At 37.4% G+C, this 16,422-nt stretch overlaps 1 protein-coding gene and 1 pseudogene across 2 annotated transcripts in view; one reads left to right on the top strand and one right to left on the bottom strand.

The window, feature by feature from the left end:
* DACH2 (dachshund family transcription factor 2) overlaps nucleotides 1-16,422 on the top strand; it is a 670,017-nt gene that overhangs the window by 627,658 nt on the left and 25,937 nt on the right. The gene's annotated exons all lie outside the window — the stretch shown is intronic.
* On the bottom strand, nucleotides 4,618-5,241 carry LOC112615533 (annotated as a pseudogene).

Below are 16,422 nucleotides of genomic sequence, written 5' to 3'. Positions count from 1 at the left end.
CAAAGTGCATTGTACTTAAATCTCTTTTTAAATTTCAAAAGCAAGACATGTAAAAATAAAAGAAATTTAAAGAATGTGAGCTTTGGTATATAAGACCTATTCTCACTCTTAAAATTATTGAAACAGGTGCTATGGGAAGCCATTGCCTTTATAAGCCTTTTAAGATATTTACAACAAAACATTTCCCTGTGATTGAATTTTTCCAAGTACTAAAATACCATGGAGAAATATGTTTACCACCAGTTTTATGGCTCCCTAGATGCATTCTCTATAAACCTTGTATCTGCTTGGACACAAACAGTATTGCAAAAAGACACCATGTCATTTGAACAGGGTATACAGCTTTGAAAGCGTATGCCACAGTACTAATGGGAATGTCAGTATTATTATGAATAATACAGTTTTAAGATCATTCTTTTATTACGGTAGACCTAAGTAATTGTTCTTATTTTATATCTTAATTTTAGTAGGAGTATTTTATATCTGTGGAGATACTACCACTATTGTGTTACAGTTTTTGGCCTTGGTGCTGATATGGGATATAACATTTGTGAAGTCTAAGCACGGAAAAACATAATGGTAAAATTTTCCTTTACAACCTGTATTATTCCATTGAAAAGTAAATAAGAAATAATTACCTGGTACCTGAAAATGCAACCCCTATATGCTTCAAAAGTTTGGGTTGACAAGGTTTAAAAAACTACAAGGTATCAATAATAGAATTTTGCTAACCAGTGAGTCAATTTTCTAGGCAAATGGGGGAAGATAACACATGTTGTAAGTATCCAGATGAGAAAGTATCTTCTGGAAACTTGTAGCAGTGGCAATAAAGCAATACACATCAGTGTTCAAACTTGAATAGCATATTGTATTGCTTTTCACCCTCATAATTTTTTTAAATACACCAACTGTCAGAGACAGTGGTAGGTAAGGTTAGATGGTTACATGGATTATTAGTAAATTCTGCCGAGAAATTGTGCTATTGATGGTGGTTGAGAATCACAGGCTGACTATGATGCACTTCACCATCTGTTAATATAGGCATTTTAACTAGAGATAGGATAGAATGTCTTGTCATTTGCCAAGAAGATGAAGTAATTTCAATGCCGTGTTAAAAATACAGTATTTAGCCATTCACACTGGAAAAATGTCTAATGGGAAATGAATAATGGAGGGGAGGTGACAGTGTACACAGAGGCAGTGAGCAAAGTGATCTTCCGTAGTGATCAAATAGAATCAAGAAAGTTAAAATCTCAAAGTGATGTGCATAGATATAGCTGTTCAGGTGATGGAAGCATGTTCTTTGTTTGTTTGTTTGGTTGGTTGGTTGGTTGGTTGGTTGGTTTTGTTTGTTTTTGTTCATTTGTTTTGAGATGGAATCTTCACTCTGTCGCCCAGGCTGGAGTACAGTGGCACAATCTCCTTTCACGCAAGCTCCGCCTCCCCGGTTCACGCCATTCTCCTGCCTTAGCCTCCCGAGTAACTAGGACTATAGGCGCACGCCACCACGCCCAGCTAATTTTTTGTATTTTTAGTAGAGACGGGGTTTCACCATGTTAGCCAGGATGGTGTGGATCTCCTGATCTCGTGATCCACCCGCTTCGGCCTCCCAAAGTGCTGGGATTACAGGCATGAGCCACCACACTCAGCCGCATGTTCCTTAAGGTTATCCAAAGCAAACATGAAGGCAGATTCGGGACAAATGCAGAAATGACTAACATATGATACTGTGTCCAGAATTTATTACTTCTGGTGGATTCTTGGTCTCACTGACTTCAAGAATGAAGCCACACTCACAGTGAGTGTTACAGTTCTTAAAGATGATGTGCCCGGAGTTTGTTCCTTCAGATGTTCATATGTGTCTGGAGTTTCTTCTTTCTGGTGGGTTCATGGTCTCGCTGACTTCAGGAGTGAAGTTGCAGACTTTTGCAGTGAGTGTTACAGCTCATAAAGGGAGTGTGGACCCAAAGAGTGAGCATCAGCAAGATTTATTGTGAAGAGTGAAAGAACAAAGCTTCCACACCGTGGAAGGGGACCTGAGCGGGTTGTCACTGCTGGCTCATGGCCTGCTTTTATTCCCTTATTTGGCCCCACCTACATCCTGCTGATTAGTCCATTTTACAGAGTGCTGATTGGTCCGTTTTTATAGCATGCTGATTGGTGTGTTTGCAAACCTTTAGCTAGACACAGAGCGCTGATTGATGCGTTTTTACAGAGTGCTGATTGGTGTGTTTACAAACCTTTAGCTAGACACAGAGTGGTGATTGGTGTGTTTACAATCCTTTAGCTGGACAGAAAAGTTCTCCAAGTCCCCACTCGACCCAGGAAGTTCAGCTGGCTTCACCTCTCAATACCAAACTGAAAATAATTTCATGGGACTCAAATGTTATAAAGTTGATTTTTAAAGCACTTTATCCAAATAAGTGACTCACAAAAATATGCCAATTTCATAGAATTGGAATTTAGGGCAGAAATTTTAGGTGTTTTGTTTAAATCTGATTACAACATATTGGTAATGAAAGATTTTACATATTAATTTTATCTTTATTTTCCTTTCTTCATGTTCCAGAATTTCTCTGGTTATTGAGTTCATAATATTTACACATTCATAAAAACAGAAAATGTTAAACAACTGCATTTAATACTAATCATTGAATTTTGTAGGGCTTCATGTCAAGTAAATCTTAAAAATATTTTTCCTCCTAAAGAAGTATCATTGGCTCTGAGTACAGTAGTCCCATCTTATTTGTGGGGGATACGTTCCACGACCCCTGGTAGATGCCTGCAACAGTGAAGTGTACTGAACCCTACACATATTGTTTTTTTTTCTATACATGCATACCTGTATTAAAGTTTAATTTATAAATAAGGCATAGTAAAAAATTGACAACAATAACTGATAGAAACATAGAACAACTATACCAATATACTGTGTAAACATTATGTGAATGTGGTCTCTCTTGCTCTCAAAACATTTTATTGTACTGTACTCCCCTGTTGTCTGATTGTCATTTACTAGGAGTAACAGAAATCTTTGGAAAATGAAATCACAGATAAGGGACGACTATTGCGTGTATAAGGATAGAATCCAATTGGGAAAGAAAAGAGGAGAAAATCATAGTGATCTAAAATGTCACTGGAAGTTGAGAACTGACTATGTTTCTCTTTACATTTCAAGTTTTGACAGATTTTAAGATGTTTAATAAATATTTATTTTACATACATAAGTATATATATAATATATATTTATATTTGCAGGCTAATAAAACCATCAAACTCTTACTGTCTGCATAAACCCGGCCTCAGCATAGACATAATTTTATATTCAGTAAACACTTAAGATTCTTCTTTCAAACTAAAGTTCTTATGATAGAAAAATGAGAAAAAAATTCTCAAGTACTAGGGCTATTAGCAAAAGTGAAACATGTCTGTAGTGTCTTTGCTTCAACATTTGCCATTCCATACGGATCCGTAAATATTTGTAACAACAGTAAGTAATTTTCATGGCACATGTATACATATGTAACAAACCTGCAAGTTGTGCGCATGTACTCTAGAACTTAAAGTATAATAATAATAATAATAATAGTAATAATAAAGAAATGTTAACATTAGTAAAATAAGGTCGAATTTGCCAGGAAAAATTAAGATAGATTTTTCATATTGTCTTTTTTTCATTTAAATATTTATTGAACTAAAGCAGAATAAATGAACTAAAGTCTGTTTTAACCTGTAGATATAAAACAGCAACTTCAAATATTCAGAGGGGTGTCACACACTGAATGAAAGACTCATTTAGTATTTCTGCAAAGGGCAGAACTTGACCCAGAGGATAAATACAAGCAATCAGTAGGCCATTGGATAGTTGTACAAAGTGTATCACATATCTTAATTGCTTCTTTCTCCATATAATGCATTCCACACTTAACTTTTCCCATCTTATAAAAGGAGATAATACAACTTAATACTTCTCATGAATATCTTAAATGAGTCACATTTCCGTGCAAGCCCTCCACTGCCACCAATAGATGTACTCACAGCATTGGAAAACATCTAAAGTTAGCAAACTGGTTTAGTATAAAAATGGTTTATTTGTTTCTCAGACATATTTCTGTATTTTTACATCAGTGGCTCTCAGAATTTGGGGAGAAAAGAGAGCATAATCTCCAAAGAGGGTAAATCATAATCCCTAGCAATACAGATACTGCCCTCAAACTCCAAATGAATCATTACAACTATCCAACAATGGTACAGATGAGAGTGCGGTGTGTGCTGGGGCCTCTGCGCAGACAAGAGATAGTTGACAACAACTGTTCCACAAGAAACAGGAAATCTTATTGCACAAGTCACTAAAAAACAAGCTAACTGCTGTAGCAATGAGAGACTCCATCCAGACTGTTAAGTATTACAAAATGAGAACTGTTTCAACAACTATTCAACATAATGTTTAAGAACAAAATGTACATACAACATTGTACTTTATATGTGTATTTTATCACATGGTAAGGAATGCTGAGGTGCTTCATCTATGCAACAAATTGAAAATTAAAACTTTACATTTCTATATTTGTCAATATACAGGATTCTGAAGGTGGATCTTAAACTCAGGGTGATAAATCAGTTATCAAGGAAAACCACATAACCCGTCCGTCTGGATAACTGCTATTCACTGGAGATTGGGTGAACTGGAATTCACTCTGGCAAGGGAATAAACTTGTTAAAAGAAACATCTGGGGCCCTTGCAGTTGGCTTTCTGGGCATAACCATTCTTATGGTGGGGTCAGCTTGCCATTCTTGTTTTAATGTACTTTTCACAGACTCTTCTACAGGACGTCCAACAAAGGCTGCAAAATCATCAGCCATTATTGAGATATATGCTTGAAAGGGTAAGGCAAAGGCTCATCTCCTTGTTGTATCTCTAAGTGCTTCCATAATTGACTGGAACATCTTAGGCTACTGGTAAGCATTGAGGGTTGTATACATCCCAAGGAAATCTCTATGCCAGAATTTTTTTCCTGCTGAGCAAATTCTCGCAAGTTCAGAATTTGCAGATTTTATAGCAGGTGGTATTCTTTACCAAAGATATCTTGGGTTATTCTTGTCATTATGGAGCAAATAAAAAGCTAGAAGCTGACCATACACTGGGGGTGCAGCAGTTCCTCCAAAAGCCTGGAACTCTTGGCTCTGATCCAACAACTTTCTGAAACGGAAGTCATTTTCCTTCATTGTTGCCACTGGCATCTTCTCAGCCTGTCTTGCGGCCACACCTTCCCAACAGCCAGACCCCAAACTGTCCCCCTTTTCCTATATGCTTAGTAGAAAGTACAGTTATCTTACACTTGCATGTCTCCATGGGAATAAATTTACAACTTAAAATTGAGGGGAAAATGCGACTCGGTGGCTGACAAGATGGTCGAATAGGAACAGCTCCTGTCTGCAGCTCCAAGGGAGATCAGTGCAGAAGGCAGGTGATTTCTGCATTTCCAACTGAGGTACCCGGCTCAAATCATTGGGACTAGTTAGACAGTGGGTGCTGCCCATGAAGGGAGAGCCAAAGCAGGGTGGGGCGTCAATTCAGACTACTCAGGTAGTTTGAAGACTTCAGGCTCAAACTACCTTAGAAATAATCTGAGAGAGTTCAGTTACAGAATTACAAGTTTATTCTTTTGTCTGGTTATTAGGAAGACAAAATACAATGCTATAATACCTTAATGCATTCTTGATACACAACGTAAATTCTTCACTCAATACCAGAGTAAATTTTTTTGAAGAATTTATTGGGTGAATCCCTGAATCAATGTATATTCAGTGCACTTCTTTTTCTTGAACATTCCAGATCTCGAAGGCTGGCATAGCTTCAGATGTAGCTCATCTTTTTCAGGGCCAACTATGTGCTCAGTACCATGCTAAGTGTTTTGCATTTTAATTTTTTCCTTTAAACTTCCTACACACACTGAGGTAGATCTTTATATTCTACATATAGAGTCATTGTGTAGCATCCCAACACACAGAGATATTCAGTAATGTTTACCATGCTATAAGAAGAAGGCAGACTCATAGGAAATAAGTTTAAATCAGAAAGGGATGTATCAGATGATTAACCATTGTATAATCATTTACATTCAACTGCATGACACATTTTTGAAAGGTTTCTAATTAATTGAAATTTTTTGGAAAATATTACTCTTTGTCTAGTAGTTATTAGAGAAAATCACTACCACACTCTTCAATTTATACCACTTTGATGTATACCACAATATAATGCACAACTAGGTACTCAAAAGTGTTTCTGATAAAAGTCATTAAGTTGAGAATATTGAAATAGAAGAAAGTAAAGTTGAATCAGTCCCCACAAACTAGAAATGAAGATGAAGAAGAGGCAGCATTAAAACACAAAACAAAATGGCACATTAATGTGTTCTAGTGCTGGCATTTACCTATCCTTGCCTCTTTGGATATAGATTATGAATTATTTTATTATTATTTTTATCAAAAAAAGAGTGTCCATAAGATGGTAGGAATTTTTCATAGCAATAGACAGCATCTAAAACTAGGATTGTGCTTTTTGTAAAGGTTGTTAAATTAAGCATTACGAATAGATACCAACTTCTTTGATAAAACTTAAGAAATTTTCAGGCGAGAAGCAACAGCTTTATTTGTTTGTTTTTTGAGATGGAGTCTCACTCTGTTTCCCATCCTGGAGTGCTGTGGTGTGATATCGACACACTGCAACCTTCGTTGTCCGGGTTCAAGCGATTCTCCTGCCTCAGCTTCCCGAGTAGCTGGGGTTACAGGCACCTGCCACCATGCCTGGATAATTTTTGTATTTTTATTAGAAATGGGGCTTCACCATGTTGGCCAGGCTGGTCTTGAACTCCTGACCTCAAGTGATCTGCCCACCTCAGTCTCCCAAAGTGCTGGGATTACAGGCTTGAGCCACGGTGCCTGGCCGCAATAGTTTTTATTATGTTAATGTCTATGTTACACAGGATAAGAAAAAAAAATGTGAAAATTGCAGTGCTTTGCCTTATTAATTAAATATATATTTTAAATAAAATTCAACTTTCTAAAATAAATAATTAGGGACATTTTGAGTTAGCTAGGTTTATAACAGTGTTGCAGTTGTGGTATCAAACTCATCTATTAGGAAAACCCTTAATTTTTTGTATAAAACATGTGATGCCTCAGTGCCTCAATTGTTTTTTTTAAGTTTTTTCAGAGGTGGAGTCTCACTACATTGCCCAAGCTGGAGTGCAGTGGCTATTTGCAGGCATGATCATAATGCATTGCAGCCTCAAACTCCTGGGCTCAAGTGATCCTCCTACCTCAGCATCCTGAGTAGCTGGAACTACAGATTCGTGCCACTGTACCAAACCCAGTGCCTCCATATTTTAGCTAAGACTGAAATCTCAGTATATATTCTCAGTGATGTGGGGATATGTGCACATACATGTGTGTATGCATGAGCAAGGGAAGGAGATGGCTAATGAAAACAGAATTGTCTATCACTAGTACTGTGGTAGCATGAAAATATGAATATGCATAGATTACAAACAGGTATAATTGCACAGTTATGAGTGAGCATATTGATAAAAATGTCAAATCTGTGTAACTAAGGGCACGTTCCTTATGAAAGAGTTTACAGGAGGTGACAAACTGAATTCTTTGTTATATAGACTGTTTTCCCAAGTTTTACGTGGTAATGTCATTCTGATTTTGAATTATCTTTAATTTTTAATGTCAAACCTCTAAAATATATTCTTTATACCTTTCTTGGATGCAATTTAATTATAGTCCATAGAATTCATTCTTGGAAAAATATTTTCCTTTTATTTATATAGACTCATTTTTTTACTATTTTGTTTCCTGAATCTATGCTACAAATTGGCCCCTCACACATATTTTTCTGTAGTGTAAATTGATTTTCAGAACCTCTATATCTATAAAACCGACTGGTTGATATATGTCTTTAATTTTATTCAGTTTCTTGAAGCTTTGGCGATACATACTTAAAATTAGGTATCATTTTTGAAATGATTTTTTGAAATGTGAAAAATAACTAGTTAAAAAATATATTGTGATAGGAAATCATGTTATAATCTTGTAAATGTAGCAAAAAATAACCTTTATATAGCCCAGTTGTTTTTTGAATTGTGATTCCCACACCAGCAACTTTAGCATCAATCGGGCACTTATTAACAATTCAAATTGCCAGGTTTTACTCTATACCTACTGAGTAAGAAACTCTGGAAGCAAGGAATGTGTATTTAAAAGACTTTCAGTGCATTCTTATGCATGATAAAGTTTGAGAACTATGCTCTAAAGTGCTGGATGAATAACCTGCTCTCTTCTACCTTCCATTGACTCTCTCTACTCAGATAAGTTAACTAACCAAATATGAAAACAATGATTTTTAAATTTGGCACCTGAATTGCCAGATCAGAACAGTAAATTTCCCTTCCTGATCTGTGCCAGGTTAAGAAAAGAAGTTTCTTTCTTGGTTGAAAAAAAAAAAAAAAAAAAGACTGGATGTCTCCAGGCAGGGAAGCAAAGTGAGAAATCTGCTTTGCAGCCTCTTCAGCCAGCCAGATGCCTGAGCCCCCAGTAAGACTAAAAGCAAACCTATGTTAGAATCCTGGGGAATATGGGCAACATGGCTGACTTGACACAGTCAGGTTGAAAGCTGCCACTGAGGGACCACGATGGCTGGCATACTCAGATTTCAGAGGGAAGGCACAAAGTCATTTTACAAATGAGCCGGAGTGACAAAACATTATCACCTGGAAGGGTCATCTAATTTATGGAAATGGGTGCCCTCCTCCTCCATCTATCCCAAATACATCACTTTAAAACAGCAACTTTCTTTCTACCATACCCATTCCCAATCCTGCCTCTTGTTTGCCAGTTTATGATGCAGAATGTTACAGTGTTACTCGGCACTGATAAAATGTTACTTTTTTTGTGCAGCCTTTTACACAGAGGTAGCCAGGCTGGTTTTCTGGAGAAGGGACTTGTACATACATGCCTGTGGTGCTTTTCGGTTGTTTATATCAGAAGTTGTTGTTTGTCTTTGCCGATTTTAGATTAAATTCTAGTTTCTTTCTGGACCCTCAGCAGTTTTGTATTTCTAGGCTCTATAAAATATATAGTTACTCCAAAAAAACCAGTCAGCTCTGCTTTATCTCTGATATATTAATAGATCATCTCAGAGATGATGGGAAACTGTGTGTGGGACAGAAAGCTTTATGTTTTAAATTTCTTTGCTCAGAGGACTATGCTATGTAGACAATTTCAATAAATTTACACTAGACATTCTGTGACAACTATACAAGCTATTTTTCAAAATTGTAAAATTTCAATTTGTCACAATACTTGTAGATTATAGTAATCATTTATTTTATTGGAAAGACTGAGTTGACCAGAAACTCTTTACCTCTATCCCCATTCTTCTTTCATTCTACCACATATTTGTAAATAAATAAATAAATTATATATTCATGTACAATCTTGTCTTTTTGAATAAAAAAGAAATAGTGGAATCAATTTGATGATTAGAAATCTTACAGGGCTTTAAGATTACCAGTCTACATATACAATTCATTGCATAGGCTATAGATAGACACATAATAGTGACTATTCTAGATATTGAGGAGACAGCAGTGAGCAAATAAAAATCAGACAAAAGTCACTGTCCTCAAGAAGATTAAATTGTACTGGAATAAAATATTTAATAAAATAATAAATAATTATACTGTATATTAAATGGTGCTAAATTTTACAGAACAAAAGAAATCATCTCAATGGGGGTAGAAATAGGGGTGCAGGTTGCAGTGTTAAATAGGATGGTCAGTATAGATTTCATGCAGGTAGCAATCTCAAATGAAATGCATAAAAACTCTAAAACACACCTTGTAAAGCATTTTGTTAGTTCTAAATCTTTATTTGACTTTTTTTTTCTTATTAAGCTTCTTACATTCTCTACAGTTTGAATATTCCTTATCTGGAATGCTTCAGACCAGACAGGTTTCCATTATTGGTCCATTCTTTCATTGCTATAATGAAACACCAGAAACTGAGTAATTTATAAAGCAAAGAGGTTTAATTGGATAACGGTTCTTCAGGCTGTACAGGAAATATGATACTGGCATCTGCTCAGCTTCTGAGGTGGCCTCAGGAAACTTTCAATCATGGAGGAAAGCAAAGGAGAAGCAAGCCTGTCTTGGCACACATGTTTAAATAACCACATCTCATGAGAACTGACTCACTCACTATCATGAGAACAGCATCAGGAGATGGTGCTAGACCATTCATGAGAACTTTCTCTCAATGATCCAATCACCTCCCACCAGGCTGCATCTCCAACACTGGGGATGACAATTTGACATGAGATGTGAGTAAGGACACAGATCCAAACCATATCATTCTGCCCTGACCCCTGCCAAATCACATGCCCTTCTCACATTTCAAAATGAAATCATGCCTTCCCAACAGTACCCCAAAGTTTTAACTAATTCCATCAGTAACCTCAAAGTCTGCAGTCCAAAGTCTCATCTGAGACAAGGCTAGTCCCTTCTGCCTATGACTCTACAGAACAAAAACAAGTTAGTTACTTCCAAAAAACAATGAGGGTATAGGCATTGGGTAAATACTCTCATTCCAAAAGGGAGAAATTGTCCAGAAGATATGGGCTACAGGCCCCGTGCAAGTCTGAAACTTAGCAGTGCAGTCATTAAATCTTAAAGCTCCAAAAGCGTATCCTTTGACTTCATGTCTCAGATCAAGGGCATACTGGTACAAAAGATAGGTTCCCAAGGCCTTGGGCAGATCTGCCCCTGTGGCTTTGCAGGGTTCAACCCCTACAATTGCTCTCAAGGGCTAGTGTTGATTGTCTTGGCTTTTCCGGGTTCATAGTGCAGGCTGTTGGTAGATCCATAATTCTGGGTTCTGGAGGATGGTGGCCCTCTCTCACAGATACACTACTAGGCAGTGCCCCAGTGGGAACTCTGTGTGGGGGCTACAACTCCATATTCCCCTCTATTCTGCACTCATAGAGGTTCTCCATGAGGGCTCCACCCCTGCCATAGGCTTCTGCCTGGGGAACCAGGCTTTTCCATACATTCTCTAAAATTTAGGCACAGGCTCCCAAGCCTCAACTCTTGCACTCTGTGCTCCTGCAGGCTTAACACCACATGGAAGCGGCCAAGGCTTATGGCTTCTTCCTCTGGAGTATCAGTCCAAGCTGTACCTGGGTCCCTTTTAGCCACGGCTGAAGCTGGAATGGCTGGGATGCAGGGAGCAGTGTTCTGAGACTACACAGGGCTGTGTGGCCCTGGGCCTGGCCCATGAAATCATTTTTTCCCTCCTAGGCCTCAAGGCCTGAGATGGAACGGGTTGCCAGGAAGGTCCCTGAAATGCCTTTGAGGCATTTTCCCTATTGTCTTGGCTATTAACATTTAGCTCCTCTTTACTTATGCAAATTCCTTCAGCCCACTTGAATTCCTCACCAGAAAATGGGCTTCTTTTTTCCTACCACATGACCAGGCTGCAAATTTTCCAAACTTTTATGCCCTGCTTCCCTTGTAAACGTAAGTTCCAGTATCAGGTCATTTGTTTGCTCACACATAAAAGCATACACTGTTAGAAGCAGCCAGGCTACATCTTGAACACTTTGCTTCTTAGAAATTTCTTCTGGCAAATACACTAAATCATCACTCTCAAGTTCAAAGTTCCACAGATCTCTAGAGCAGGGGCACAATATAGCAAGGCTCTTTGCTAAAGCATAGCACAAGTGACCTTTCCTCCAGTTTCCCATAAGTTTGTCATTTCCATCTGAGACCTCCTCAGTCTGGGCTTCATTGTCTGTATATCTATAAGCATTTAGTCACAACAACTTAAAAAGTCTCTAGGAAGTTCCAAACCTTCCCTCATCTTCCTGTCTTCTTCTGACCCTCTGCATTCCTCCAATCTCTTCCTGTTATCCAGTTCCAAAGCTGCTTCCACATTTTTAGGTATCTTTATAGCAATACCCCGCTTCTGGTACCAATTTTCTGTATTAGTCTGTTCTTGCACTGCTATGAAGAAATACTTGAGACTGGGTAACTTATAAAGAAAACAGGTTTAATTGGCTCACAGTTTCACAGGCTGTACAGGAATCAGGATGCTGGTATCTGCTTGACTTCTGGGGAGGCCTCAGGGAACTTTCAATCATGGTAGAAGGCAAAGGGGAAGTAAGCATGTCTTATATGACCAGAGCAGGAGGAAGAGATAGATGGGGAGGTGTCATACGCTTTTAAATAACCAGATCTCATGAGACGTCACTCACTCACTATCTTGAGAACAGCACCATAGTTCTCATTCATGAGAACTCCACTCCCACAATCCAATCACCTCACACCAGGCCTCATCTCCAACACTGAGGATTTTGGACATGAGATTTGTGTGGTGACACAGGTCCAAGTCATATCATTTTTCATTTTGGGTATTTCAGATTTTGCAATATTTGCATATACATAATTAAATATGTTGTGGATAGGACTCAGGTCTAAAGATGAACTTAATTTACTTTTCATATACACCTTATAAACTTAGCCTGAAGGTAGTTTTATAAAATGTTTTTAATAACTTTGTGCATGAAACAAAGTTTTTATTGTATTTTGACTGTGATCTGTCACATTATGTCAGGTGTGTATTACTCCACTTGTGGCTTAATGTCTGAGCTCAAAAAGTTTTGAATTTGAAGCATTTCAGACTTTAGATTTTCCAATAAGGGATCCTCAACCTGTAGAAGGGGAAATCTAGTTAACTGTCCTTTCATTGAGATTTTCCTATATGAAAAATAGGAAAGAACAGTGCTTCCCAACCAGTATTGACATTTGGCCAGATAATTCTTTGTTGGGAATCTAGCGGAAGTCGGGGGTGAAGGGCTTTCCTATGCTTTATGGGGCGTTTTGCAGCATCACCGGCCTCTACCACTAGAAGTCAGCAGTATGTAGTCTTGGCAATCAAACATTTCTCTAGATATTGCCATATGTGCTCTGGGCAACAAAATTGTTCCTGGTTAAAAACCACTGACTTGTGTCTTCAGGCCTTTAATGACTTGGAAAGTAAAAGTGGGCTAATTTAAGGTGAAGCTGTGCTCATCCAATTTTTACCTAGAGAAGGATATTTCCAAACATTGTGTTTCATGAGGTGTTAATAGATGCTTAGTTTGTCAAATATATGACCATATACCCCTCTTCCACTTCTGTAAATTTTCAACTACCATTTAAGTTATTTAATAAACAATTATATTGGATTTACTTTAGGTCAGAAATTATTCTATCAATTTTGCTAATAGTAGTTCATTAATATTTATAACAGCCGTAAGAGGTAGGTGTATTATCCTAACTTTACAGATAAAGAAACTGAGGCATAGAAAGGTTAAGCAACTTTCCCAGGGTCCTACAAATCACATAGCAGAGATTCAAACCCAAGCAATCAGGCTCCAGTGTATTTTGCTCTTCGTTATGCTCCTGCTTCCTATCTTGACATATAACATTTGTTAATATTTAGTATTAGCATTTTATTTATTTAAAAAATTATTTCCATAGGATTTTGGGACACGGTATTTGGTTACAAGAGTATATTCTTTAGCGGTGATGTGTGAAATGGAGTCTGAGATGTTCTGCTTTAAAAGATTTAACAAGTTAAAAATAAAGGAAAACTGTGCCCTGTGAAATACGAGTTTCAGATAAATGAGAAATCAATTTTTAGTCTAAAGATGTCCCATGGAATATTTTGGACATAATTATATTAAACAATGATTTGCTGTTTATCTGAAATTCAAATTCCACTGAGCACCCTGTAATGGATCTAGCAATCCTAGCTTTAAGGAAAATTGTTAAATATTGTTTAGGCCAGTTTTCTCAACACTAATTTGAGCAAGGAAGTTTTTCTTGTTAGAACACCTAATATCACGTGGAAGTTCTGTGGGGCTTTAGTCGAAGGACAGTGGGAATGCCTTTCAGCTAGAGAGTGAATAGATTATTAAGGGTTCATTCCAAACTACAGTGACCTCTCCTTTGAACTCCCAGAGGCAAATAACAATCTATGCCACATGAACATGATTCAAGCTTAAGCGTCCACTGTTTTCCTAACTAACGTATCCACTCCTTAATGACAAGAACAGGGTATCATACTTCTTCCAAACCTTTCATTGAACATAATATTTGTTATTGGAATAGTATTTTGTCTGAAAGATGATTGAATTCTAATACATGATTTATAAAGGAGCCTGTTATGTGAAATTGCTAATCTAAGGATCCACAGCAAATGGGCATAATTGGTTTTAGAGTATCTGTGTCACTTTCTCAGGCTGATACATCTTCATTCCTTTGCTATTAGCTTTCTGTTTTCATTTATCTGTATTATTTTTATTTCATCTCCTTAAAGAAATACAACAGGCCGGGCGCGGTGGCTCAAGCCTGTAATCCCAGCACTTTGGGAGGCCGAGGCGGGTGGATCACGAGGTCACGAGATCGAGACTATCCTGGCTAACATGGTGAAACCCCATCTCTACTAAAAATACAAAAAACTAGCCGGGCGAGGTGGCGGGCGCCTGTAGTCTCAGCTACTTGGGAGGCTGAGGCGGGAGAATGGCGTGAACCCGGGAGGCGGAGCTTGCAGTGAGCTGAGATCCGGCCACTGCACTCCAGCCTGGGAGACACAGCGAGACTCCGTCTCAAAAAAAAAAAAAAAAAAAAAAAAGAAATACAACAATTTGGGGATCAAGCTTTTCTTTTCCACATTTGATGATGGCAATGCTTGAGGAGTCATTGAAACTATGTACACTTCCTTATATTCACGCAGGTCACATTACACAGCAGTTGGTCATTTTATTGTTGTAATCGTTCCTCAGTTTGTGAGAGGGAAACAGGTGTCTCACTTGTCCTGAATGTAATAATAATGACATTGCCAAAAAAAAAAAAAGAGTCACTTGGGACAGCTGTATTTAGGCAAAAGTTCTCAAAAAAAATAATAAAGTATAATTTACTTGATAACGAATAAAACTGATGACCTGGTAGGGAGCTACATTTTTCTACGGCTGGCGTAGTCAGCTGTGTTAAGTTTATATTCCTGTATCACAATCCTTAAAGCTCAGAGGAGAGACACTCCATGAAAAATGGGAAAATAAGCACTAGAGTCATGTAGAGAGCCTCTAGCAGCCTGGACTTAATTTTCTGGGTGATTTTTCTATTTTGAGTATTCACTATATGTTTATCTTTTTTTCCTACAAAAGTTCTCATCAACTTTTTTATCTATTCATCTGGACTCTAAGAAATACATTAAAATGAAGAACTTATTCTCTAAGTGGATACCCAATCGCTATTACAAAGTATGTATGGCAGGTTTAGCAAACAGGCTTAATAAAAGTGGTTTCCACCTTGCTTTAATAACTGGAGAGGTCGCTCATGTCCTTGACTAAATAGCAGTTCTCCTATCTTTACTTTGTAGTTTATACTATTATGTTCTATGTACTGATAAAGCTTTTACTATTTACATTTTGAATACCAGCTTTTTAAATCAAAAAAATCAAAATCCTTTTTCCTGTGTTTAGTAAGAGATGCTCTTATTTAACCAATGGCCTATGCTTCTAGTACTTGCCCATTTAAAATTTTATTGCCAATTAGGATTTTTCAACCCTATCTACTAAATTCCTGCATGACAGTGCACCTATTTACTTTCTGAAAAGAATTCGGATGCTGTTCAGATGTAAAAATATATTACAAGATTGAAATTGATTTCCAATTCATTTACCATTCATTTTTGTAGCAAATGAGTTAAATAGGAAAAAAAAATCCGATGAATAGTTTGAAAGTTTCCTCTTGCATACGCTAAAACGTAATACACTTCCACTACTTTTGGGCTGTTATGGACCTTAACATGCAATGTGACCTTGGTCTGAAAAGCATGTTTGGTTAGCACAGAAACTTAATCATAAGAAGTCATAAGTAGAATCCTTCTTCTTTATGGCCCTTTTTCTAGGACTAGGAAATTTATTGCTTGTGAGACAGGTAGGATATGAACAATGGGCCAAATAGAGTCCAGGGTTATCTCATCCATGTTAAAACTGCTGCTGAAAATTGATGTGACCTCTGCTACACTGTCATCCCAGTTCCCACCCTCTGTGTCCTATTTGTCTTTTGATAGAAGCTTAGATCCGTGTGCTGTCTCTATGTGTCTCTCTTGGGCCAGATTATCAAAATGAATCATTGCCTGCATACCTCTTATATTTCTATTTATTTTCCTGGTGTTGACTAGGTCTGATGAAATATGATTCTTTTTGTGTTTGATCCTCACTGCAGCAAGCAACACCTAATTCAGCTGTGTCTATCTCTTTAAAGAAGAGTAATACTATTTGGAAACTCCAATTTACTGTACAGC

This window comes from Theropithecus gelada, chromosome X (assembly GCF_003255815.1).
Source record: "Theropithecus gelada isolate Dixy chromosome X, Tgel_1.0, whole genome shotgun sequence".
NCBI lineage: Eukaryota > Metazoa > Chordata > Mammalia > Primates > Cercopithecidae > Theropithecus > Theropithecus gelada.
The sequence above is the reverse complement of the archived record's forward strand: the minus strand, read 5'-3'. Positions and strand labels throughout refer to the sequence as shown.